Raw genomic sequence first — 27,372 nt, 5'->3', positions numbered from 1 at the left:
AGGGACATTTTATACTTGGACATTGCAGTGAAAAAATGGTGAAACTAAATTTCCATACAGCAAAAGCCACTATCTGGTGAAAAAGGTTGTATTTATTGCGGATGCATATGAACACATAGAAAGTCCTTTGGTCCGCTTGTTTAGTCCGAACCAAATGTAGAATTATTATTTTTTTGTTTGTTTGAGGCGGTTTGTTGCCACACGCATTTGCATTTTGGAAGGGAATATAATGTGTAAACAAAGCGACAAAGGTGACAATCATTGGACCCACCAGGCAGCAATGATGAAGACTGGATAGAGCACAGAAGTGCTAGATTCATTTCTGTTGTGCACATTTGTTCTGTCTTTGCAACAGCAATAGCATTTGAATGTCAACAGCAGCTCATTCAATCCATATGAACATCTGATTTTGGAGCAGCGTCACCAAATGCGTTCTGCAAGCTGAATGAGACGAGTCGCTCTGACCCACAACATACTGGCATCAGCATCGCTATGCAGAAAACAGCTGATTATGTATGTCTCACCATCAGAACATAGTAGCATTAGCAACACCAAAGGGCTCACTTTTATTATGATGCCCTGTAAGGGTGGCTTGTGAAGTCCAGATACAAGTTCAATACTTACTGTAAATGGGTTTGGATGGAGGTCAGTCTGTGTTCACACCTGAAGCTAAAGAAACCAGGGTTCATTTGGAAGCGGACCAAATCTACTTCAGAAAGTGGGTCTCAGTCTGGATGTTCGGTCTGTACCAGATTTCAACTGAGTGTGTTCACACCTGCACAAATGGTCTGAAGCAACACGGGGAATAAACTTTGATCTGTTTAATATGGACCAACTGTCTCAGGTGTGAATACACCCAGTCTTGTATACTGAAGTTGAAATTTCAGTTGATTTTTTATTTTGCCTGTATTTGACCAAGAAACTCCCCAAAATTAAAAATCTAATATACAAGATGGACCAGACCTAATATATGTGCAAATAAACCTCTGTCTCAAGGGTATTGATTTAGTCCCTCACTCACATTGTCTTGTCCTTAGTTTGACATTTTTCAAAGAAAAAAAGAAAGTGATTTATCATTGAGAATGTTTTTTTTTTCTTCTACAGAGGACCTAATATATCTAAAACGATTTTAATATTTTTTGTATGCACTTAAGCCAGCTCAAAAACACAGTATACAGTTTTGCTATGTTGCAAGACACCCCACAATTACCATCATTTACAATTATGCACTATGGAAATGTAACACCAATTATCTAGCAGCAGTAAGCAGATGTCAAATTTAGTCAAGCATGATCCTTATTACTGTAATCACGACTAATCAGAAGATCTACAATGTTTTAAAGATTTTCTTTGTATGACTGTGGTCTAGTGACCATATAAAATTATCATTATGGTCATTATATCATTATAGTGTGTTATGGCAAGAACATGGTCCTTTTTTAAACATGAGTAGTGGTGGTGTTTTTTTTTGTTTTGTTTTTTTTTTTTGCCTTTTTAACAAATAGGAAAAAATTTGATGCCAAATCTTAATGACTCCGTTGGTTGCCCACACTGCAACTCCACAACAAGTTTAACAAAATTCAGTCTGTTAATTTATTTGCCCTTTTCTAACAGACGGAAGAGCAGATGGATTAAAAAAATAGATGAAAAATAGACTAATGGTCTTATTTATCCTCCTGATGCACATTTTTGTATAAACATTTCAATTTAACATCTTAAATTGAAGAAAAAATATATACAAACTATACAATTTGAAATGCATATACAAGTCAAATCTGATGTAGTGCTTTAGCCTAACTAACTTTGGCGGTGTGGTAACAAATCCATGAATGATTGCCTTCTTTTTGCAATACATTTTATCTGAAAAATAGCACAAAAAATTACTGTTATTAGCTAGCATAGTTTAAATTATTTATTTGCAGCTCTGAAAATGTATAACATTTCTTTATAGCATATTTATATCCCTTGACCTTTTCAACAAACATCAATGTATTTAATTAGATTTTTTTTCTCCCCCTTTGTGACAGACCAACGTAAAGCAGGGCATAATTGTGAGGTAGAAAAGATAAATAAATCACACATTTAATTTTCCAAATAAGAATCTGAGAAAGTGCCGTCTTTTTTATTTTACCTTCAATAAAATCCAATCGTACCCGTTTCCGTCAGAAGTCATCCAATTAGAAAATACAGCACATCTATGTGTAATTCAAACACATCGCTGTACTGCGAAGGCTTCAGAAGTTTCTTTCTGAACATTAGTGAATAAATAGCATCATTAAAAGCAATCATTAAAACTGACAACTCACAAGTAAGGTGGTGGTGAAGTTTAAAGCTGTGTTAGAGCATGCAAGAGTATTCCCACCTTGTACATTTTCAAAAGAGCGCTGTTCAACTGAGAACAGTGAGGCAGAACTTCAAACCAACCAACGCAATGTCATCTACAAAGATGCAAGTAAGCTGCCTGTGGTAAACCTTGAAGGAGCTGAGAGAATGGACAGCATAACTAACAGTAATCTGCTCTTTATGGAAGAGTGTCAACATTTTGGAGCCATTTCTTTTATATAGCTTACCTACAGTTTGCTATGAAGGGAATAGAGCAAACAGATGTAAGAAGGTGCCACTGTCCAAGGGTAGCTTCAATTCCCGAGAGTTGGTGTCGAGCGTGTTTTTGATGTTTCCTTGGTTAAAAACATTTGAATGAAATGACTGGCTTATTAGCAAGCCTCTGGAGAAATTGATTTCATACTGTGGCGACAATTCAGTCATTAATTCAGCTGCGTTGGAGCAAGGACATGTATAAACCATGCAGAATACTACTCGCTCCTTAAGAGATGCCTTGTCAGATGAAATAAAAATTTTACTTTGTGCCCTACACACAAACGCTACATGTGGTAGAGATTGAATACCCTAACAACATCTCTACCATAAAATAGTGCAGCAGCTGGATTATGTCATGGGAATGCCATTATTTATTAGGGACAAGGTTGGTGGTCAGAGCTGGTGGGGAGATTAATGGAGCTAAAGACAGGCCAATATCTTAAAAAAGCCTGCAAATAGTTAGAACTGGGCCAGACATTTACCTTTCAGTCGAGCCATAACCTTGTATAAAAATGTAACCGGTGCTAGAATGTAGTGTTTTACATGAAAATATATATGTGTAGAATGATCTAGAGCTAAATATTAGGGTCTCATTATATCAGCATCTACAGTGACATCCGCCAATATTTTTTTACATTTGTTTAACATATCGGTACGAGTCTGATCAATAAAACTGGGTCAATAATAACGACCCATTATTACATCCATCTCGTTGCCGTTTGTGTATGTGTATGCATACAAATGGCATTTGTCCAGTCATGTGGCAGTGATGTAGTGAGGGATTATGGGGTGTTTAAAGCAGAAAAGCAAATTAGATGGAGTGGTCACATTTACAGTGTTGAAAGTGCATGGAGACATTATATATAGTACCAGTAATTATTTGCCATATCAGCAATATTAATATCTGATATCAATATTAGTACATCAATGCATCCCTAGAAAGTTTGATTGAGTATTTCTGCTTACAGGTACACTCCAATTTTACCGAGCTTGAACTGTTCTGGAACAAATCAGTACAAATTTAAACAAACTTGCTAAAGTTTGGAGCTATTTCAAGTACTTTACTCTAGTACTTTGTATTAGAGTAAAGGGTGTTAATATTTTTGAAAAGCAGTGCATTACAATTTTGTCTAATGTCAGGGTTAGAGACGAAATTATATATTTCAAATGAATGGCTGTTAAATCCACCAGCCTACTGGGGCTGTTTTATTATTCCATTTTATGTAACCATGGTCCACTGCAAAAATAAAAAAAAACCCCCATAAAAATAGAAAAAAAAAAGAGCAGTGTCCTTTGCCCAGCCAGCTGCCCTCCATAACAACTACACTCTTAGCTACATTTACATCACCACATGACATTTAAATTTTGGTTTCTCCTTCAACTCTCCATTTTGAAAAGAAATGTACAGTAAATAAATTAATAAAATAACATATGAGGGATAAAAAATAAAAAAAAACACCATCTGGCCTAAATCTGATTGGTAGTGTCTCTCTTGGTTTGAAAGTCAGCCTGAAACAGGACGTCCAGCCAGCTGTTTCACTGACAACGCTCTGACATGATTGGAGAGAGTAGTCAGATAGTGCCAGGGAGAACAGAACCAGATTCAGCAAAGAAAAATGAGAACTTCACTAAAAGTGCCAATGTAATGCAGATCATCAAAACATTTTTATCCACTTGAACTTTTTTTTTTTTCCCGTCTGTTTCGACACGCAGCTCGCAGCATAGAACAACTCGACACCACACTCGACACCAGAATCACGCCAACACACAGGCTGAAAACAGTGTGGTGCTGACCAGGGTGCTGAAATATAATTCCCGGATTTTAGTTGTAAGTCACATACAGCAGCTGCAAAAAACTGGAAGACAAATTTCTTATCTGCTCCCTTGAATAAGGAGAGAGAAAAAAAAAACTTATTTCCAGTTAAGTTAGCAGCTCTATGAGTAATAGTACATTTCTAGTTAATCTGACAACCACTGGATGAGTTCACATAAAGTTCAGAATAAATATTGCTGGTCTGAACAAGATTCATCCAACTGGCTTCAGAAACAAAGTTTTCTTACAATACAACCTCAATGTTTTCATTTTGTTTCCTGTGTGAAATGAGCCTTAATAACATAAAACAATTTAAGTACAATTGTTTTTCCTTTCTCATCAACCTGTATCAGATCAAAAAAATGATGAGTAAATTGCTTTCACTGTTAAAAACAAAAACATATCTGCCACATTGGTTCTCACTTTAAGGTTTAGTTTAGTTTCTTCCCCTTGGTGTAGTGGAGAGAAATTCATATTTTGATGTGGTGTTTTCTCAGAGTTCATCAGAAAAAAAACACTTGTGGACAGAGAGTTAGAGAACCTTGTATAAGCAGTTTAACAAGACTAAAGTATGTAGAATATTTCAAACTCAACGTATACATTACAAGTAGACAGCAAAAATATTTTTGCTCTTGTCAATGCTGTATATTTTACTATTTTTGAACACGTCATGTGAAAATACAGAAATAAAGAACAAATGCTAATGCCTGGTTATGGAAATGATTGGCATTCTATGTAAACAGTGTGGTGGAGTCAATATTTTATTGTTCTATGTTGATCAAGCTGTATTATCGCAAAACTCCAAGAAATGATGCCAATTTCTTTTGGCTGAAACAAGTTAAGGTGTTTTAGGGCTGCATAGCTGAGTTTAAATCCTTCCTGTGTGGAGTTTGCATGTCCTCTCCGTGCATTGGATTCTCTCTGGGTACACCGATTTCATTCCACAGCCCATAAATGTTCATGTAAGCCACTCTAAACCTCCTTTAGGCATGAGTGTATACATGGGTATGGTCAGCCTTGTGTAGACATCCCCTGTGACACTGCAAGGGCAAAACAGGTGCAGGAAATTCATGGGTGAATGAGTTGTTTTAAATCAGGGATCTTCACATCCAGCCTTTAAGAGCTGGAGTCGTACTGAAGGACACAACAGCAGAGTGAAAAGAGGGACGGATTGGTGGCTCCAACCAGCAATCCACCTCTAACCTGCAATTCACCTCTTCAGCCATTGTTGCCCTAAAACCCTTGTGAAAACTTTTTCCAGATTTTTCAAACTGCAGCAAAAGGCAAGTGACCCACATTACACATTTTCAAATCAACCCACTTATCACTTTGAGGCTTCAGAAACTGTGTATTCGATGTTCTGAAAAACAGGAATAGAAATGAATTCATAACTGCGAGAGTGGGATATTTACTGTAAGCGTAAGCAGTGAATTTAGCTTCTTTTTTTTTCCAGGTGTTGATAAAAGCCTCATCACCTACATAAAAGGTACGTGTTGAGATAGCTGTTTTATATGTTGTGTAAAAAATGTCTTAAAAAAAAAAAACAGGTTGTTTTTTTCTGCAGACTACAAAGTGCTCCAGTAAAGAATATGAAAAAAAGCACTAAAAGCTACAAGCTGCACTTCTACCACATTACAGTGTCACACAGTCCCTCCCATCCACGGCTCTTCCCTTCACGACGTCTCTCACTTCCCCCCCCCCCAAGCATTGCATGAGGTGTAAAAGCAGAGACCTTGTGAATTATTGAAGCAGACAAGACAATTGTCAAAATCGCATACGCACTCACTCACTCACACACACACAAACAGCAACCCTATCCGTGCCCTCGAGGGGGAAAAATGAGATAATGACCAATTCAATCTGACATGGTTTTAGGGGCCATAAACATGATAGCTATAGGAGAGAACAAGAGTACAGTAGAGGAGTGATGGTGACACTGAGGAGGTGTGAAAAAAAAACAGAAACAGAGTCTGATTCATCCTACATTGTGACACTTGGGTTGGAAAGGCAATTTTAAAATGTGATTGGTGCAGGACTGCCCACTTTACCAACATGTCCTCTCCCATTTCATACTTAAACAGCTTGCCTCCAAAATTATGTAGCCAAACAATGTATTCTCTGACTGACTGCCTTCATTTTAGCTAACTAACTAACTAACTAATGGCCATGATTACAGGAAACACGTTGAGCTAGACAATCAGTCTCAGTGTGGCGCTTGTATATAAATCATAAGATACTGTACAGCTCATTATGCAGTTCTGGGAAGAGAAAAATGTTGGTCCAGAGGGTGGTGACAACATACTGGAGGACACGGAAGGAATTAGAAATAAGAAACCCACTTTCCACTCATACAAAGTCTTCATGTCTCATTCTGCAATAGCAAGATCTAGTTCTCAAGCAGTCCTGCATTACGTCAGCCAACTATTACAAGCTCAAATGTGTTTGAAGCATTCGTGGTGGGCTTCCTTGTTCACGGTGCTGGTATAACAGAAATAGTTTGCAAACAGCAGAAAATTTACTTAGTCCCAATAAACAAATAGTTGGACAGAGCTCTGTGACCTTATGGCTTAATGTCCTGCACTGCAAAGTGTTGGGTTGACAGTCAAACACCATTTATAGCAATGTGGCAAAGAGCAAAATACAGAAACCATGCTCATTTTTTGACTGTGCAAATTAGGGCTGAAACGATTCCTCGAATGATTGCAGTGCCTCGATTATTAAAATTCCTCGAGGAAAATCTATCCACCTCGAAGCTTCGTTAAGTTGTGTTTCATTATTTAGTGCACCGTGTTGCGGCCGGATGATTATTTGTGGTGGGCAGCGCGCTTACTTCCACCTATGAGTTGTTGTGAAGTGCTAGCAGCTTGGTGTTGCATTGTGCGGCGTTTTGTTAGGTTTTGGGGGAGAAATAAGGATTGTTGAACTTTGCTGTGCGATTGTTGGACTATAGCAGCTTTTCTGACGTTGGAATCGGGTTGTCATGGATCTGGAGCGAACGGTAGGAATGGCGCTGAGAGAGAGAGAGATCCGATTCCTCGGATAATCGTAAGAATATTCTATAGAGTACTCGATTACTAAAATATTATTTTACAACAGCCCTCGTGCAAATTGAAGTTGGTTAAGGATAAACTCTGGCTGCAGGCACATTCCCCACCCTCCCATCCACTCAGCCGGGGCCAAAAGGTCAAGGAGTTGCCCTAGTGATCTCCTCCATCTTATTTTGGAGGATTCAAAGGTGTTCCCAGGTCAGGACTCCTTCCTGTGGGATCCGGGTCTGTCCTTGGATCGCCTCTCAGTCAGACATGCCCAGAAAACCTACGAAGGGATGCATTCTAATCAAATGCAGACAACCTCAACCGACTGCAATTAGAGCAGAGGAGCAACAACTCTTCGCTGAGCTTCCGTCAGATGAAAGAACTGTATTCTTAATCTCTAAGGCAGAGCCTCGCCACCTTATGGAGGAAGCTAATTTCAGCTGAAATTACATACACAGACATTAATAAGTCATTTATCCCCAAGCCTATGCCTCTGCCCAGACAAGAATTTCTTTTTCTAAAACTTAAAAGTTTTATACCGTTTTTGCCCTTCATCCACACAGAAACTTTTTTTTTTTTAAGAGGACCCAAAACCTAGTGAAGTTAGAAATTAGAATGCGTGTCCCAATTGGGCTCAATTTACAGATTTGAAGTATCGTGAAGAAAAACCTTTAAGCAGATTAACATGTTTTTAAGCCCATTTTTTATTTATTCATCCAATGTAATATTCTAAGTGGAAAATAATAATCAACAAAAAAAATAGACTTCAATTTGTCTGTTATTAATCAATATAACATGTTTTCGTTTATAAATTAATTTATTAAATAGATGGACTTTTCAATAGTAATAGGTTTGTAAATTACAATATAATGTACAAGACACAATTTAGTAAGTAAATGAGACTGGATGTTGAATTTCTGAATGAATAGAATATGAAGTGCTTTTATTTCAATTAGCTGAAAGGATCTTTGTTTGCAATGACGCAAGTTTAACAGCAACACAGCAAACGGTCTCTGCATGGTTGAGCCGAACTGCCAAAGTAAATTCTCATTATCACGTAATTTTCTTCTCAGCCTCATGTTGTCCTTTCCATCTCGTCACAACAGCCCTGGGAAACGTTTCGCCCCCTCTCTCCATGCAAACTTTCTTGTGTGATTGGTCTGAATGTCATGGGTGTGTTTATTTATGTGCTGCTCAACTTCCATGAGTCGGTGTTCTGACCAACTGTGCAACGTAGGACAGATCGTCAGGCAGCATAGATAGTCAGAACACCGGTTTTTCAGGCAGGGCAGATTTTGAGGAGCAATTGTTTGAGACTGTGAGGAAAATATCTACTGGCGTATTAAACTCCCTCTGCTCGGTTCTGGTTCGATACAGCAGACAAACGTTTCACAAACGTCTTGCATTTTTTGTTTTGTTTTAACGTGAAAAATTATTTTCTCCTCCAAATTTGTGAACTCGTAATACTCATTCTTCTCTGCTGTGTTTTCTATGCTGTTGTAAATCACATATGGGGAAAAACCATGATGGCCAAAGTGCGACTTGTGAACCGTGAAAAATCTGTACTAAAACGAACTCTCCGAAACCAAATGACTGTGTTCGACTTTGGTCCACCTCTGCTGGGTCTTTTAGATGTTTAAGACAGGTTATTCTTATTTTGTTCTGGAATGACACAAAGTCATTTAATGAAGCATTCTGTGTGAGAAATTTTCATATGGCCATTATTATGAAGATGAAGCTAAAATAAAGTTTCTTAAAATACCAAGTTCGCTTTTCTTATGCAAAAAGTTCTGATAGAAGACTCTTTGCATCTACTTATTCTCCTTTAGAGGAGAATCTACTTATTCTCCTTTAGAGGAGAATAAGTAGATGCAAAGAGTCTTCTATCAGAACTTTTTACATAAGAAAAGCAATATTAATGACCCTAAAGTTCAACACTTTAAATCTAAGTCAAGTCATATGTGTTTTCATATTATTAGTCGGGACAGAAGTCTTTGATTTTGCGACTTCTATGCAGGCTCAAGATTTCAAACTTGAGTCTAAAACCATTTCTGAAATCTTGCTCTTTCAAGTATTATCTGGTGGACAGCCTCATAACGTGTGACGGTTCAACTCTTTAACCATGACAGACCAGAGAAGAACCAACTTTACTCCATCCTCAGATTATGCTAATCTGACTTCCCATGAGTTGCTGAGCAACCTTTAACACTAAGAACACTTGTAAAATAAAATATGTTTTTGTTTTCTCCTTGTGAAAACATGGAACAAGAAATTTGTGTTTCTTGTTTAGCTTTCTTGTCAGTCGTTTCATTCAAGTGATTATAAGCAAAGTTGACGTTAAAATTCTGGACACAATGAGCCCCTGTGAGCAATTTAAACCGTAATGGACTCTTGCTGAGAAAAGCCTTCCTGCCGCATCACACCAACACTACTAAGAACTATTACTACTGAGAACTGATGATTTTAACATATGACTTTTCAAAATCAAGTGGATGATTTTGTGGCGTAGAAGAAGATGTTTGTAATTTAGCTGCACAATCTCCATGTGGTGAGCAAAGGGGAGAATTGATGGCACTTCAGAATCCTCGTTAAATAACAAAAAACTCTCGAAGGATCGAAAACCATCGAGATGGTTTTGTACTACTCCGGTTCCAAACAACAACTGGAGTCGTACAAGCTGTGAAACACATCAAACAGATATTAAGCAGTCAATGAATCAAAGCAAAAAGACTTTATGCTCTGAACAAAGCAGTACTGACACCCTGAAAACAATGCCCTTGATAGGAAACAGACAAATACGAATGCTATGGCTCATCTCTACTCATGGATTCAGCCAATAAAACACATTAGAGGAAGACGAATTACACCCCGATACAGTACACGGAGACGTAGAGGCTGCCAAACCAAGACGGAAAAAAACTACACAGTCTAATCAAATGCTTGATCCAGCACACAGCAGGGGTGGCAGCTTCATCAATATCAATGACAAAAAAGCACTCACCAAAATCCACAGATGAAAAAAAATATATATCAGGACATGAATCATAACATAAGACTACACCATTGTTAGCCTTACGGAAAAACAAAATGATAGAGGAAAACTACGGACGGTTTATAAGTGGAATTATGCATAATTTTCTTCATTTGGAGATTACAAAGAGGTGTAAATCAGCTCATTACTTTGATTCATGATCACACACACGCACACGCAAACACACACACACACCCTCCCCCATAAAAACCAGCATGCCGCTGAAGTGTGAAGAATGAAAATACAGCAGTTTTATAGTCCCACTGCAGTAACGAGGAGACGTCTCCCTGTCATTACTATGCTATAGATTTTAACCAGAAATGACATGCAGTCAAAAATATGAAGCAGGGTGCAAAGAAAAAGAAAAATACGATTTTGAAATAAATCACTCGTCAGAGCTGAAAATGCAGACTGAATAACAAATAGGTTGAACAAATATTAAATATGATTTTCACGCCTCCAATTTATTTTGTTATTTTACTTCCCTCTTTAATTATCATACCTAAGCTGCTCTTAAATGCCCAGTCTACTGCATAATTGGCCTGCAGAGACTGTATTATTCTTTAATGCTTCTTTACTGATACTTTATATCTAGTCATTATTGTAGCCTGTGAAAGATCCTTTATTACTAAAATTATTTGAGTCAATCAGGTGTCTAAAAATGCTGTACAAGTATTTTTAGTAGTTTTTTTTCACTGCGATATGATCATCTACATTTATTTGCCTATTTTTTTTTTTTTAATTCCCACTTCAACATAACATTGCTCATGCCCATCACCTTATAATAATGCAAGTTTTGACATACATTGGTGTAAGCAAACTAAGCATCAGTGTATATCAGGGTTCATTCTTCTGGATTACAAAATCTTTTGAAGCTTTATCTAACAGTTACATTCAACAAACACAGAAATCAGCAAAGTCAGATCCTGGTTTAAACAATAACAATGAAAAAAGGGTCATTTTAATTATCAGTGTTGATCATTTTCATCTGGCAAACTCAAACAGCTTAAAGAAGTGAGTACACGGAGGATGAAGGGTGTAAAATGAACCCTGATTCATTATGAATATTAGCTCTGCTTGTGCAGCGCAAAAACAACAGCAATGTGTTTTTATTTGTCTCCCTCTTTATCACTTGGAGCGAGATCTCCAAACACGGAACCCACGGTGGCTTCACTGTCTTGCTAAGCAACATATCCGACAGCATCTCTTCAAAAGACTTTGCAGCTTAGCAGGAGAGCTTCATATCAGCAATCCAGAGGGCTGACAGAAAGGCGATTCCTACAGAGCAAGAATAAAACTTGGAGAAGCTGTCATGACAAAGTCAAGAGAGAAAACAGACGTCGACGTGTTGCACTGATGACGGATTGCGCAATTCTCGCATCCCTTCGGCCTTGTGACTATACATCTGCTCCGCTCATAGCGCTGATGGGCTTCATGTTAAAGTTCGTCTTCATCTTCCTCTTGCACAGTTCCTGTTTTGCCAGCAGTGATCCTGCTTTTTCCCTTCCTCTCTGTTGTAAACTCCCAACTCACATGCACACACACTCACAAATACTCTACCAGACAACCTATTTGTCTCAGTTATAAAGGGGCAGCGACCTTTATCTTCCCCGTGTCCAAATTGTCCTCTGCTACCTTTTTGTAACTGGTTTCTCAAATACTAACAAATTATATTGAAACTCCAGTCTGGGTTACCTCTCCCTGTGCATTCAGTGATCAGTCTCTCCAAGACGTTGGGAGTAAATGAAAGCCTGGTTGTGTTTATGCATCAATATGCAAAGAAACAAGTCAGCAAGTGAAGATGGGGATGTTTCTACACACTTTAAAGTGCAATCACCGCTGTAATGATGTAATGATTTGTTTTTTCAGCAGGATTTTTTGGAAAAAAAAAAAAAAAAAGAAAAATTTAGATCTTGGAGCAAAATATTTCATCTCGAATTATAACAGTGACAGGAGAAAAAGGGGAGATGGCACAATGTTTTAAAAAGAGTGGCGAGCCAAACAGGCATAAATGATGCATGTTTGGTGGGGAGATTCGCTGAAAGGAGGCTTTACACGGGCGTCTAAAAGTTGTGGGAGGGGGTGGATCCAGATGGGGAGGCTGAGCCACACCCTGCCCTTCCCCCATCCCTACTGAATAACAATGACTGAACAACAAAGCCAATCTCTGCACGTAGCACACCAGGGCAAAGACAAAGACACACTGAGGACAGCAATTTATTTTGGATGCACAGGGGGAGAGGGGAGGCGCGCTTCCAGGTGTGAATGTGTGCACAGCGAGGCCGAAGAGCGCTAAAGGAGAACATGCATGCTCAGCAAAACCTTTTTCCTCCATGAATGAAATGAAAAGGTGGGGGCACGAATGCACAAAATAAGCAACCGGAGCAAGTTGGAAGTAAAAATAAAATGTCAGGTGCTTCCACCGCAGAACAACACCTGCTAACACGAATCCTCCTAAGTGATCAGTGAGCCGATGCTGGTGTTTTGACTGGCAGCTCTGAAGAGGCTGTCATCTCAAAGTGCTGCTGATAAACGATGACAACATTTAATTCCCACTGTGAGAGTGAGTCGAGACAGGCCGCTCTAATACTCAACACCCGCGCTATTATTTGAGCAATTTTTTTTCTACATGTCACCAGGTTCATCAACTAATGAATTGACAATCTGGTGCTTTGCAGGCATCCCGTGTCCTGCGCAAGTATGATTTAGTGCCTTTCTGCAGCCTCGGAGGCACGCAGCGGGGCAAACGGGATTTCAGTCTGAAAACAGCGAAAGTAAGAGAGGGAGGGAAAGGACAGGCAAATCCTTTGAAGGCAAAAACAAACAGTGGATTTAGAAGTGTTAAAACTAATTTTCCGCATCTTGACAAAAACAGCGAAGCTGCCAAAACGGTGACGACGGCAGTTTGTTTTGGTAAAAGGAGATCAGTGTTTGGACAAATCTTACAAGAAAAATTAACATTCTTTGTTACTTCTGTTAAATATAAATCAAATAATAGTGCTGTGTCCAACCACTGAGCAATGTTTTTGTTGGAAAGACTACACTGCGTCCCATGGCAAACAGCGTAAAAATGCTGTTAAAATATCCACATAAGATGCATACAGGGGCCTAAACGTGGTTTAAAAGGTGCAAGTAGGGATTTCTCTGTCCAGGTACAAGCATTACATTCCCACACCAATCAATATTTCTTTTTAAATGATTGGTGTCAAAGTTACTGACTAAAGTGAACTGTTGCTGGTGGATTACTGTCTTTGAATGAGCTATATGGCTGCAACTTCTGCTGTCATTTTTTATTTTTTTTTTATCCGTCTTTTGTGCTTTCCCCTCAGTGTTTGCTGCATACAACAATTTTCACAGTGAAACTGTGCTAGTTGCTGCAGCCCCCCCATGTATCTGTGCTGGCTGTGCCAGCATATCCACAGACAGGAGACAGAGCTATATAGAGAGTTTCTGTAACGTTATTTATCAATGTGTTACAATGTTTAAAACAGAAACAGTAAGTTCATGAAGCAGCACAATGTTTTCTGTGAGCTTTGTCTGCAGACAGTTAATTTTGAAGATGATACATTATTTTACAAGTCAAATTATCAACCAATGTCAAAGCAAAAAGTAAATGGCTAAACAACAGAAAGCTGTGCATGTCTCAGGTGATGCATTGTCAAAATGTAATAGTAGCTTTCTTGACCTAGTGAACTTGTGTACGAGCAGCATTTCGAGGCTAAATTTGGACAATATCTCTTTTATAGAGAAATGCAGAGACAGTCGCATTCATATGTACACTGAAATATGACTTGAGTGCGGTACAATCACAAATAGGCCTAAACTAATGTAGAGCATGCAATACTGGTTAAATGTTGTGTATTATTCTCCACTATTATTTTTTAACTAAAAGACAAGAACTGGTGGACATAAAATAGTCATAAATAGTTGTTCATGGATGTAAAGTGTGTGGAGAGCCCTTCCAGGCAAAATGTCCAACTCTTAACCCATTTTCTTCAGACTACAAAGATAAACAATGGAGGGAAATTATTTTAATGGGGGTACTTCAAAACATTTGTCATTTAATGAGCTTTAACCACGAATCCTTCATTGTCTTAACTTGCCTCTTAAAAAAAAATAAAATAGATAAATCAGTGTAGAAGGCAGCTAAAGTGTCTAATCTAAACTCTAATCAGGAAGGTGTTTATTCTGGTACACTACTGACAAATACTGTTTGTTTCACAAAGCTACAGAAATGATATTTGTGACAGAGAACAGCAGCATGTCTGTGTACAGTGTGCCGGTACTGTGTATGTTACTGCCTCTACTTTATGTAAATCAGCCCGGTTATTCTTATTCTCTGTGGCCTGAACTCTGTCACTAAATTTTGATTGGCTGCTTGAGTTTTCTTTTGTTTATTTTTGCCATTTCTTCCCTGCTGCTCCAGCTGTACTGTGCATATTCAGATATTTTCTCTCCTGACCAGAACACTTTGATGCAGCCAAACAGCACAGAGAAGCTGCAGGCTCACAACAAAGTTGACCCTGTCTGAAACAGAAGCGCAGATGAAGTCGGCGCCGCATACAAATGTGACTGGATTTTCCGCAGCTATTCTGTATTAACATAAAAGCGCCTGGAAAATTAAAATGGGAACTGTAGAACGAGCAAAATGACATATTGTTTTCATAAACAAGGACGGGAGATTAGGCAAATGCGGGACAAAGGTGTAAATAGAAGAAAAGATTAGGGGTGTTTGTAGTTTACTGAAACACACAGTTGTTTTAGCTTTACCTTACGGCTAAACAACGGTTATATTTTTTGCTAGCTCAGCAAAAGCTAATAAAAAAATCTGTAGCAAGTCTATGAATCAGAAATATGCTGCTTTAAAAGATATAGATTAAATATAAAGTTGCCAATAATAATAATAATAAAACAAGTTATTAATCCTTACAAAAAAATCCTTTTAGAAAAGGCATTTCAGAATGTTACAATTTGATGAGACAACTCTTGTGATTCTTCTATTTCTGAACAAAATGCACAGAAAGCAGACCTTCAGGAAAATTTGTCCCTGGAGAACAGCATATAAACCAGATTAGTCAAAAACAGGTAATACAAGCCCTAAGCTATTACAACGGTAGATGAGAGTAGACATTACCTCAGAAAAGTGAAGCAAATTCAATCAAGACATTCAAGAAACCTGCAACAGATGTGGAGGGGTTTATTAGGCCACTTCGTTTCATTATTTTTGGTAATACAGAATATCCATACACAAGGTTCTTCTAATTAGACTGGAACTTGATCGCAGGGTCTTCTTTCTAGGTTTTTACTCAAAGTGAAACCAAATTAAAAGAGCAAATAGGATAATTGCACTTACCTGGGAATTTATGGATAAACCCTGTATCACAGAAGGGTTTGAGGAACTAACTTCTTGCTTAACCCTGAAAAAAAAAAAACCTCTGCTATTCTCAAAATCAGACATGATCTGTTCCATAAAGTATGGGGTTGTTTCATTATCTACATGAAGGACAACGATTATTCAGTGAGTGATGCGACTGAAGAGTTGTTGGTGCATCCAGCTTTTTTCTTTTCTCACTGACTTTGTGACCTGATTAGTTGTACGCCTTTATCTTTGTTTTTCTATGTTAACCAAATGTGTATTGCATGACTCCTGTTCCAATAATTATAGGTACCTGCACATTTGGACTATTTTTGTTCTGATGTTCTTTTCTTCTTCCCCATTTATAAAAAACTCAGACCTATTTCTGAAAAATAAAAAAAAGAAAAAGAAATAGAAAAACCAGTGTGCTGATAAGACAGTTTAAAAACATCTACTAAAAAGCTTTCCTGGACTAAAATTAGACAAGATAAAAATAGTTTATTCAGAGTGCATCCCATCCCTCCTCCTGCACTTCATAGTCCAGTGATTAGTACTCGACAAAAGGATTAATCAAACCCTACTTTTCTTAACTGAACTTTGACTCCAAGTCTTGGACAGGCGCCTCTGCCTGAGCATGGACACTCATGCATAATGCAAGAAGTAGCAAATGGCTCATCAGTGGGGATGCCGAGTGAAACATGGCAGGCAGGGGAGAGCAGCAAAGAGGAGGAGTCACAGAGGGAGGTGCTGGGGAAAAAAAGGGAGAGAGACAAAGAGGGCATGGCTGAGGGAGCACAGGGTCACAGCAAGAAAAAGACCAGGAGCATAATAGTAGAATACGTACAAAAACACTGAGTTTATGACTCAAAGAAAAAAATAAATAAATAAATAAGAAGTGTAATAAAGGAAATGGCTTACAGGAAAAATGAAATCGAAATAAGAGCTGTGATTTACATGTTAGAGATAATAAAAGATAAAAATAGTGGTGAACTATTCTGTGAAGCTTGTATCCCGCATAGCAAAGTAATTATCCCTAGTGCACCAACCAAGCCAGAAACTTACTGTAATGTACAAGTTTTTCAACTCTTATTCAGCAGAGCGCAATCCTCTTTTTAATACCGAGAGGACAACACAAAAAAGTAAAACACCTTAAAGCCGCACCACAGAAATCTGTTTTGTTGACGTTGGAAAGTCTGTGAGAGCACCAAATTATTATTTATGTCTTCCCTTCCTAGTCATATTCTTTTTATAAATGCCCAAAGAAGCCAAAATAAAATTTTTACTTAAAATGTACACATCTTCTCAAGATGTGTGTGCAATCCCTACGACAATGCTCTGTAGGAACTATATAAAATAAGAAAAGAAAGCCAAATTATCAGTAGTGATTATTTATATTGCAGTTGTCAGCTAAAGCTACACAATCATGACAGATCTTATCACACACCTGTCACATAGTGTAATGGGAGATTATCAGTTGTGATTGATGAAGAACAAAATCACAAATTTCTCATGAGTGCTAATTTTCATTTGGGGCATATGGGAATACAAAGTGAGCTTCTGAGTACGTCATGTCAGAATCACTCTTCTTCAGCATTTGTTTGTTACTTGGTTAAATTTTCCAGCTTGCAAGCTGAGGTCAACTTTGATTGGTATTGCCTTATTCCCTAATTCCCATCTATAATTCAGTATATGTTGGGAGAGTGGATGAGTAGATCAAAACTACTTAATCTTTGCAGAAGACATTATGATTACATCCTACCTTTGTGTAAAGCTGAATGGGTTTCATATGCACACATGTTCATACATTCATCATGGCCATGAATCAACTGAATTATATTTTAGTTCTTGTTTTGACCAGCTGTTTTCCCTCAAAAATTATATAAATACAATTTTGATCATTTTTAAAATATCAGAACAAAAATTACAAGTTATAGAGATGAACTGGGCATTGCTGGATTACAAGGGTTTAAGTTTACAGTAAAAGATATTTTGAGTCACTAAACTAAAAGGATGTTGACCAAGGGGAGAAGTGCCTGGATAAATGTTTTACAGTCAGATAAAACAAACGCTGAGCTATTTGGTCACATTTATGAAGAACTGTGTTTGGAGGCATCACGGTAAGGCTTCTTTAGCTTTCATGTTCAACAAATGGTTTTGCAATAAAATCACTCAGATATGGCACTCTACTTACACTGTGAATACACGTTCATAAACCTCTAATGAGGTCTATAATATCCTTCTCGCTTGGACGTTTTCAAAAGTGACACTAGTCTGGGCTGGAACTCACAGGGTTCATATAAAGGATGTACCACAGAGGGAACGGAAAAAACAATGCAGTGACCGTTTGCTTCTTATTAGTTTTGGTTTCAAGCATCACTGCTACTGAAGGAACCAATCTTGGTTGAAGTTAAGCAAACTGTTCTGTCTCTGTGCACTTCAGCACACCCTGTCCACTGTTAATCAGCACCAGTTCCACTGGGTTTTTGCATTAAATCGTCCAACCAGCTGGTCACACAGACCGTCCACATCCTTCAGCCACGATGCCAGCAAACCCTGACTTGATTCAGTCAGGACAACACTGCGACTACCTCTCTTGGCAGTTGAGAGGCAGAACAGCAGCGGGGTGACTTCAGACCCAAATGTCATGCCAATCCTTTCAGGAAGAACAAAATGGCAAAAAGGAATCCAAGTCCCAGGTGTTTTATATTAAAAAGGATTTCATACTGGGATGCACAGTGGTGCAAGTGGTAGCACTGTGCATGTGCCCATGCATGCATGGCTTCTTTGCAGGTACTCCCATAATCCAAAAATATGACTGTTAGGTTAATTGGATTTTCTAAATTACCCTTATGTGCAAGTACTGTTGTTTGTCTTGTAAGTCTCTGTGTTGCCCAGAGATATGTTGCCAACCTGTCTAGAGTGTGTCCTCCTTCGCACATGTGGACTCTGGAGATAGGCACTAGTTCCCTCGTGACCCTGCATGGACAAGCAGGTATAGACACAACATGGATGCACTTTCGAATAATTAAAAAATCTATGTTAATTTGGTGGTGGCAGTATCATCATCATGTGGGGTTTTACTGCCAGAGGTGGTGGCACATTGCACAGAAATTATGTGAAAATAAAGAAGGCCTACTTCAAATTGTTTTAACTACATCATCAGCTACAGGGTGAAACAGACATAAAAAAAAAAACATCTTGAAAATCTGAACCAGGGTATATTTATGTAGAGTTTATTCCATTAAATCTAACAGTTCAGTTTCATCTTGCAGAGCTTCGACTAACTTGTAGAGATGCATGTAGACGTATTTAGTTTGTTTGTTACCGACACTTAAATTTACAGCAATCCCCCACCGCATAACCGATTTCTAAACAGAGCCACGGTTTAATGCTGTTGTACTTTGAGGCATACTCGTGCAAATTTAATTTGGGTGACAAAGAAGAGAGAAATGAGCAGCTAAGTATGGAGGTAGAAAGGAGACACAGCAGAGCGAGCCACAGCCACTGTTGCAGGAGACACATTGCAAACAGCAGGTTCCTTCGTGCGATAGGTCAGACAACACACACTCGGACACAAACACACGTAATCACCGCAGCAGCTCCTGCATCTGTACGGCAGCAGAGCTTGAAATATTCAACATAAATGTCACCCCTATCTACTGCCATTCCTTTCCCCTCCTATTCCTGCCGACTCCCCTCCACCGTCTCCCATCCCCCACTGACAGTTTGCCATTAACAAGTTTCATTTGCACAGGAGACCAGAGAGCAGCATTAAGAGAGAGCAGTGGAGAAGCACACACACCAGGTAGTCGAGCCCTGGCTGAGAGCAGGCTGTCATGAACATCTTTCACATCACAGGTCCTGTGCTGGACCAAGATGGCCACCTCTAATAAGGCCAAAGTTACCCCTCAGTCTGCCGAAATGTCTGGGGAACATGTTTGCAGGGAGACAAGGACATCATAGAGTTGAGAGCGTGGAATCACTTCTGTAGCTGTCAGCAGTGAAATAACTTGAGACTGGGCAGGTTTAGCACTGAGGATACTCTCTGAAAAAGGTTCAGAAGAGATTTGGAGGTAAATTTTTCTTACTCCAGCTAGTCAGAGGAGAATCTTGTCCCAATTCTTCAAAAGACACCAAGACACAAATAAAAGCTCTGAGTGCAAGGATTTGTTCTCCGTTTATAAAATATTTAATGCAGCCTAAAAGGAACCCAAGACACGGAGGTCCTCAAGGATTTGGCTGAGTTGGAGATCATGCACTAGCCAGGGAAAAACAGTGTCACATCAATTTAATTTAACAGAAACAATATTCCTTGGAATACCTCAAATCCAATCCTACTTCAAAAACATGGTAGCAAAGTCTGGCTTCTGTTTATAAAATGTTTTCTAAGGAAACCCAATGGATTGCAGCAGTCCTTCTTCCTGAATGAACATGTGGTGATAGTGGAATAAAACTTATGTTTTAACAGCGTCTGGGACGGTCTGAGCTGGTTGGGTTATGCTTAATTTGCACATTTACAGGATTCAGATCATTTGTTACCACTGAGAAAAAGACTATTTCTACATCATTTAAAGCACTTCATCTGATAGAAATCTGATCTGTGCAGTGCGTCTGTGCTTATACAGCACACAAATCCAATGATGCAACATCGTATAACCAGCTAGAAAAACCACATGCTGCACTATTAATTCAAGTAGACTAAACAAACGATTGCAAGAAGGAAAATACATCTATTGATCAGAGCTCTCTCAAGACAACATTTTGCCTTTGTTTAAAAAAAAATGGGGGAATGCGGGGGGAATATGTGCTGATTCCAATTTGTTCTTGTGTTTCCTGAAAAAGAATATAGCTTTTTAAATTCAACTTCTACTTTGTTGAATGTTTAAAAAAGTAAAATCACCCCAAGTTTACCTTTTATCACTAAAAACACAAACTTGACTTAACAGTTCTAGAATGTGTTGCACTGGAGTGATAAACATATCCCATGTTTGACAGGACAACTATTAATTACTGACTCTTAATCTTGCCTGGCAGAAACTCATTACTGACTGAACACCATGGCAGTTTTTCAGACCATATTGGGAACAGAACAACCATGTTCAAAACGGTGCTCTGCTCAAATGAGACCATACAAACTTTTTGGCACACATGCAAAATATGTGTAGAGAAAAAAAAAAAACTGCTCATCACACTAAGCACACCATCTCCATGGTGACACAAAGTTGGCAGCATCAGGATGGGGCTAAATATTGGGCAATTATGGACGAAAGCCTTATAGAGCAAGAGAAAAATTGCTCTAAAAGCTGAGCCATGACATTAAACATACAACCCAGAGCTGCATTTGGTTTATATTAAAATATAGCCATGTGTTCAGATGGAACAGTCAAAGTCTAGACATGGATTTATTGTGTTTGTGGCAAGAAAATTCGTCTGCACAGGTGCTCTCCATCCCATATGACAGAGGTTGAGTTGTACTGCAAAGAATAACCAAAAATATAGTTTTCTGAAAGAGCAAATCTACTAGTTTCAAAGTATCCACAACTTTTTAATGGCCTAAAACCCCAGAACAAAACACAAAAGTTTGTGTCTTTAACCACAATATATGTTTTAAGGGAGGTGGGGGGGAAGAAACATTTAAAAGGGGATCAATACGTTTGAAAGGCACTGCAGGTGGGTTTTCTACTTTTCTACTTATTGTAAAAAACCTTCAGTGTTTGTAAGTTAATGTTTTGTATGAGCCAAAGAAAGAATAAACGGATAACGTGTCAGAATGCCAACACTGATGATGAAAATCAGGCAGCGGGGAAACAACTCGGTCATTCAGAGCGGAAGATAATCATTCCGCCATGTGCAGCCGAGTAATGCCGTTTGTCCAAAAGTCTGACTGGCTTTTTCAAGCAGGGTTCCAACCTGCTGAGTTTCTACAAGGTGGATTACGCCTGCTGGCAAGAGCTCAAGTACTCACTGGGTGTATCAAGGGCGACGTGTGCACGCGCGCGCACACACAGATCCACACATTAAAGATAAACCCACACGCGCACATTTACGCACAAAGGATCTAACTATATGTTCATTTTGGAGGGGCAAGTTCGTTTTGTTGTTGTTGTTGTTTTCTTGCAGCGCAACTCACATCTCTGAATCTGTTCCAGGATCGATCCTTGTTGTACTGAGCCACGGTGCCCGGCCATTTCTCGTGACTGATAGCGTAGACCGCCGTTTCGGTGCTCAGCAAGAGAGCCAAGGCAGGTAGCAGAAAGAAGAGCATCTTCTGTAAAGCAGAGAGAGAGAGAGAAAGGAGGCTGACGGGGGGAAAAGCTCATGCGGAGGTGGCTGAAAAGAGTAGGCTATAGAGAAAAGTCTGATAAAGCACTTTAGAAGATAAAGAAATGTTACCGGGAGCCTCGTGAACAATTATACATGCAATAATTAAAAAAAAAAAAAAACTTAGCAGGAAAAAAAAATAACAACCACTGTTTATATTTGGGAGTAGTGTCATAATTGCTCAAACTGCGTATCCTTTGTCTAATCGGATTATAAACACAGAGTTGTCACCGCGACAGATGGGGCAAACAATTACCCCTCCCGCCCCCTCCTTCCCAGCGTCCACCACCCCTTTCCTTATTAAGCAATTAACGGCGTTAACACAATTACCACCGCCTCTCAGCTTTGTCCTGTCTTTTTTTTTTTCCGCTTTCTCCATTAATCACAAACTGTTACATTTCATTTCACGTTTGTTTTTGTTTTTTTTTTGTTTTTTTTTAATCAATTCTATCAGGTTCCAACAGCAAATTTTTTGCCTACCCGAGATAGTTATTCGGTGTCCGATCTGGAATGAAAATAAGTCCAAGACGGCAACGGGAACTCCTCCTGTAGCACCCGGCTGCTGGTGGGACTGACTGAGCTAGAAAAAAAAAAAGAGCGAAGCACGGAGGACAACTGTGGGGACCGGGAGCTTTCTCCTCCTCCTCCTCGGTCATCAGACACCGCCCCCTTTTCTCTCTCTCTCTCTCTCTCTCTCTCTCTCTCTGTCTCTCTCTCTCTCTCCTCAGCCCTCACCGTGTCATTGATTTTCCGCCGGGGAACTTTTTTTTTTTACGCTCACACCAAAGCGAAGGCTGAATTTTGGAGTCATGTCAAAGCACTGTTCTGCGTGTGCAAACACCAACTCCGGTTTAGTTACGCGCGCCTGCTGTACTAAGTTTCACGCCATAACGCACATGAAACAAAATAAGAGCTGTGCTTGTACTGGTGCTCATGTGGAGAATGGATTTATCTGATAAGAGCACGTTTTAGAAACAGGGCAAAGAACGCTGTTAAAAAGCTCATATTTTTTAATTAAAGTAGGCCTCCAGTTATATATAGGCCAAATTACTGGGGCTCCATTGTGAAAGCACTGATTAAATCTTTCATATTTAATCAGTGCTCATCACCCACTTTCGTTTTATTTCATTTTTGAACATGTATAGTGAAGTTATTGCTCCTATACTTGTGTCAGTGTTTGGGGCAAATAAGAATAATGGAAACCATTCCTCTCTACTGTATCTGTTCTGTTCTATTGACTTGTTTTGGGGCCAGGGGAGCAGTAACTCAGTGCAGTTCTATTTCCCCAAGTCTCACATGAAAGGTTTTTCTGTTTTAGCAGTTTTGGCTGCTGTCACTATTTTCTTTGCTGATGCACACATGCTTGAGAAGTGGGCAGCTGCTATGGATGATTGTGATTGATATCAGATGCCAGAAGAAAACAATTTTTGTTTTTTGTTTTTCAATGTTTTAAATGTAATTTCCAATTAAAAATACATTTTGAGTTATGTTTGGTTTTTCTTTTCCTCTTCACCATTTTGATAGATGGTATTTTTTTTTATCTAAGTGCTATGTCCAACTATATTAAATTATCTTATGTTTTTCTATCCATCTGCTTCCATCATATTGCACTAATCATGTTTCTATGTCACCGATCACACCAAATCTGAACATAAACAGCCATTGTTCATGTCTGGATTTGCCACATCTGGTTTCTTCTGGGGCAGAATTATGATGCACATCTCACCTCAATCACCTAAAAGTCAAATAAAATTTAACATAGCTGCTCAGACTGCAGATTCTGTGAAAACAATCAGATGTGTGTCTGATTCAGTACAACATATGGACATGGCAAAATTCTGGTTTTCTTGGAAGGGGGGCCAAAAATGTCTGAAGTTGAATATCTGTCACATGTGGTCAAAAATAAAACTGAAAGTGTCCTGTTTCTCAGGAAATCACTTAAATTAATACTATTGGATATGATTAACCCTATGAAATAGGATTTACCCTAATGTGTATTTTTTTTATGTTTTCAACCTAATAAACAAAACATGTTGCTTTTTCCAATTAAATTTGCCATGTCAGTGTTTTAACACAATCAGACTCAAATTATAATAAGCTTGACAGAGATTGATCACTAAGTGTAACAGACTTTCTCTTGCAGCCCAGGAATATTTCTTTGGGGTTCAAAATGGTGAAAGTAAATGTTGAAGAACACTCTATGACCTTCTTACTTTGCTTAAGTGAAGTATATTTACTAACTTTTTTTTCGGCTGTATGACATACAACAGCCCTAACTGCATTATATCCATAAAGAACACGATAAGCAATGTGTCTCTTCTAGATGTACATTCTTCAGTTTGTTCTCCTGTACTGTGAAGTACAAGAAAGGACTGGAAAGATTGAGTGGTAGGCTTAATGGAAAAAGTAGTTAAGAAGCTCAATGTGGACAAATTGGAGTTCTGAAAGAGTTATACATTATCTATTCATAGAGACACGTCTTACAATAAATGATATTCAAAGATTTACAAGCTATCTAGATGCAAGTTTTAAAAGCTTTTTCAATTGTCGGCTAAATTTAATCTAGAACATCTTATACTGAGCAAGACTCAACCATGTGCAAAATACCAAAGGTTGTATGTTTATTCAACCACAAATACAAAACTTGCAAAAGCAGCAAATAAGTTGGTGTTAAAAATATAAGCTCTCTATTTGCAAAGACATGCTAGTTCAAAAGGATCTGTCATGCACTTTAGCCTATTGATTGTGAACCATACGTGCATTCAAGCATCCAAAAGAAGGCCTTTATGTATCTTCTGTGTTTAACTCCGGGAGCTGATGCAACTGTTATTGTTTTTCTAACATTTTTAGTCAAATTTTACCACTCTTTTATTCCAGTTAAGGCCCACTTCACTCAAGTATTTTTTTTTTCATCTTTTTTTTTCTTTTTTTTCCTCTGAGGATAAAACAAAAGAGCAGCTTTAGGGTTAACCAATTTTAAATAAGAATATTAAAACTTACGGAACAAGTGAAGGGGCGAAACTGCATCCTAGCAGTAAGTTTACAGCTTCACTCTGAAAGTGCAGATGGCAAAAGAAAAACGACAGAGGGCAAACAAAAATGATGAAACAAGACTCAAGTCGAGTGCATGGATGTGTGTAGGTGTGTCGTAGACAAGGAAACAGGAAGATGACTCTTGAACGTGTGCACCGGTGTGTGATGGACAGTGTCTTAATGAGTTTTATGTGTGTGACTTTCATATAAGTGGCTCCGTCCATCTGTCTGAGAATGAAGTTTATAGATGACGCATGTCTGGTCTCCCCTGGTCTAGAAGCTGAGAGAATTCCAGCAAAACATAACATCTCTGTCACACAAAAAAATTTACATTTATAGTGCTCTTCGGGGCATTCATAAATCCAATTACCGATGACGTTACACACAAGATGAAAAGAGAAAACTCAAAGAGCATGGAACACACCAGCAAATAGGATAACATGTAGAGAGATCTTTTTTTGTTTGTTTGTTTTATAAAGCTGTAGTTGAGAACATGGTGTTGATATACCCCATCTAAAAACAGCATTCATTCATTATCTAAATAGTAATGAGACTATGTTTAGCCTGTAAACACATTAAAATTCCATAGAAGAAGATAGATTCTTTCGGCAAGATCCCTTCGGTTGGATTGTATTTATTTTTTTATTTTATTTTTTTTTGTTCTGTGTTATTTTGGCTGCTACTATATGTAATCTTCAAAGCAAGGAGTTGGATGGATTTTGTTGTTGCTCAGTTTTATATCTACAGGAAAAGCCCTGAGAACAGAACAGCGTGTTTTTTTTTGTTTTTTTTTGAAGGAATTTATCCGTTTCAACAAATCAGGGGAAAACCTCTATTTCAACATGGATCATGGAATCACCCCTCATCATCTGAGTGAATCATAAAACACCCAAACAGACCCTATTTACCGTAAACCCACACAATCAGAATGACCACATTCACTTCTAAGGAAGTTGAAAAATAGAAGTGCTTTCCTAGCTCAGATTTGAAACTCTGCAGACTTGAGTATCATCTCAGGAAAAAAAAAAAAAAAGAAAAAAGGAAAACCAGATAAGATTGGCCAAAACTATTGAATGCTATTTTTGGAGCCAGGTTGTAATGGAATCATAGCGCCATCCGAAGGACTACTAAGTTGGATTAGAGACAGTATTGCAATGATCTCAACAACTAAATAAAAATAGTACTTTTACAAAAACTCTGTAATGTCATTTCATAAACGGTGTCACATTTTTAATGCTGGAAAATGATCAAACTGTTGTGTTTTTCTTTTTCTTATTGTCTTTACACTATCAGAATTTCAGACCGCCCTGTGGCTACTATCAAGTTATAGCTAGTAATTTATTTTATTTTCAGACATTTTAACCTTTCTGTTCAAGCAATTTTTAAATAGAGCTTTTGGGATCTTGACTGTCTTCATTTATTTTTTATTTGGCAGCAGAAATGTCATATTTAATGTAATACAGCACATACTGTAGGGCAACACTCTTCCTAGGAGCTGTCTATGGTGCTGGAATTTACCGCACATTTTAAAGTTGTAAAAAAATAAAAAATAAAAAATCCAGTAAATCAGAAAGTGACTGAAGCATCTGTATACTTCCTCTTATTTCCCAAGGCAACTGCATCTAAACAAGAAGAATCAACAAACTGCATTTAAAATTGCTGGAGGACAATTTTTGTTTGCCAAGGCTAAAAGAAAGCTACCTATTTCTCCACTGTTCACCTTTTAGCAATAGTATAAACTCTGTGGCAATGGATGACAGGTTTAGGGGCTCAGCAAAAACACAAATGATAGAACAGATAAAATATGCATGTTTGGCAGTTTTAAAGGAAAACTGTGTGCAGAGGAAAGCCTTCAATGGAGATCACCACTGCTGGAAAATATGGTTAAACCTGTTATTTGGAAATAGAACATTTAGTATTCAAAATAATGAACCAAAGTCAACATTTAGGTGACATATTCAACAGAAACAAAAATAGATCTAGTGCTGTAAAAACACTGGAAATCCCTTGGATGCAGAAAACTGTGAAGCACCATCAATCGTATTGCTAAACCACACTGAGCAAGATGTAGAATTGGGACTTCCCAAAGATTTCATGTAGCGTATCTCACACAAAGTTCAACCTAAACATATTCATCACTGGCTGACACTGACAGATATAGAACATTCAAGCACAACCTGAATAC

The 27,372-nt window shown here is 38.3% G+C and overlaps 1 long non-coding RNA gene across 2 annotated transcripts; it reads right to left on the bottom strand.

Moving 5' to 3' along the window:
• Nucleotides 1-12,100: 12,100 nt before the first annotated feature.
• Nucleotides 12,101-22,783, bottom strand: LOC103135477 (uncharacterized). Of its 2 annotated transcripts, XR_001661649.1 has the most exons (4): nt 22,635-22,783; nt 21,964-22,101; nt 15,831-15,894; nt 15,610-15,653 (listed from the first exon to the last, which is right to left on the bottom strand). It is a non-coding gene; the product is annotated as an uncharacterized LOC103135477 (long non-coding RNA). The 2 variants fall into 2 exon arrangements; XR_001661648.1 differs by lacking the exons at nt 15,610-15,653; nt 15,831-15,894 and adding an exon at nt 12,101-12,112 and having other exon boundaries at nt 22,635-22,778.
• Between the last annotated feature and the right edge of the window lie 4,589 nt (nt 22,784-27,372).

This window comes from Poecilia formosa, unplaced genomic scaffold, assembly GCF_000485575.1.
Source record: "Poecilia formosa unplaced genomic scaffold, Poecilia_formosa-5.1.2 Scaffold26, whole genome shotgun sequence".
NCBI classification, from domain to species: Eukaryota; Metazoa; Chordata; class Actinopteri; order Cyprinodontiformes; family Poeciliidae; genus Poecilia; species Poecilia formosa.
The sequence above is the reverse complement of the archived record's forward strand: the minus strand, read 5'-3'. Positions and strand labels throughout refer to the sequence as shown.